Genomic DNA, 1,367 nt, shown 5'->3' on the forward strand with positions numbered 1-1,367 from the left:
GCGCAATGCCATATATCGGGTTGCGCATGTAGTCGGCGCCGACCCACCTTGTACAAGCATGTGAGTTTGTCTAATTGCCGTAATTTTTTGCTGGCCTGCCTCCTAAGGTAGTGGCGGTCAGTGGTGGTGCGAGTAGCACAGCTCTGACGGGCAGTATCAAGAGCTTGTGCTAGGAGATCGTGTAGCTGATTGGCCAATTCCTCCACGGCCGTGGGTGGGACCCCCAAGTGTAGGGCCTTGGCCTGAAGGGCCTGCACCGCCACCCAGCCCGCCACCCAGCCCGCCCAGCCCCCCGCTACCACCGAGCCCGCCCCCATCGCCACCAAGCCCGCCATCACCGCCCCCCTGCGGCGCTTTAGCAGAGGTGCGAAGCAAGCTTCCCGTCTGGCAAGAGCAGCCGCCCACGCCTAGTTAGCACCGCAACAGCGCCCAGGGGTGTGCCGCGGCGCTCAGCCTGGCGAGCAACCCGCCAGTGCTCGCTCTCCCATGCCCCCCAGGCCTGCCTGCCTGCACCCCATGACACTGCTGCCCCCCCACCCCACCCACCCCCCGGCCGTTGCGCCCTGCAGCCCAATGAGGGATACACCATCGTGTACCAGGATTACGTTTTTTCATACAAGTCCTGGGCAAATGTCTGCACTTCCGGCTGCATCGCACTTGGCTATTTCAGCGGCGGCAACCTGACAGACCAGGTGGGCTTGCAGGGCCTAAGGGTCTGCTGTGGGTGGCGGTGCTGGCAGGCCACACTGCCTGGGAGGGTAGGGAGCCCACACATGCACGTAGCTCGGCCCGCCACCGCCCTGCCGCCTGGATGCCGCCGTGCCGCAGGTGTATGCCACGGAAGGAGTATCCGCCATTTGCAATCAGGAGACGGGAGAGAGGTGGAGAGCTGTGGCACACTTTGAGTGCAACGCAGAGCTGTCAGCAGACACACATTCATTCATTCAGCACACAGACCGGCCGCCTCTTGCTCGAGGGCGGCCCACTTTGGCCTGGGCAGCCCGGGCCGCCCTCCCCCCCGGGCGCATGTTCGGTGTTGGAGGGGTGTGCCCAGCGATAGGGGGCCCCTGAAGGCATGCGCCGAGGCCGGGAAGCGTGGTTCGGCGCTGCTGCACGCTTGGCGATTTGAACAGAACCACGTGCCGCCGAGCTGCGGCCGCAGTTTCCGGCCCACGGTCTACGGTCGCAGCCACGGGACTCGGCGGCACGGCGTTTGGGCCCAAGCTTGCTGCCGCCGCCGCCGTGCCCGGGGGGCAGCGCGGCGGCGGCGGGGGCACGCTGCGACGCCCCCGTGCTGCCGAGTTGCGGCCGTAGTTTTCCTGCCAGAAGCCCACGGCCACAGCCACGGGGACTCGGCGGCACGGCGT

This window comes from Chlorella variabilis, assembly GCF_000147415.1.
Source record: "Chlorella variabilis unplaced genomic scaffold CHLNCscaffold_180, whole genome shotgun sequence".
Lineage (NCBI taxonomy): Eukaryota > Viridiplantae > Chlorophyta > Trebouxiophyceae > Chlorellales > Chlorellaceae > Chlorella > Chlorella variabilis.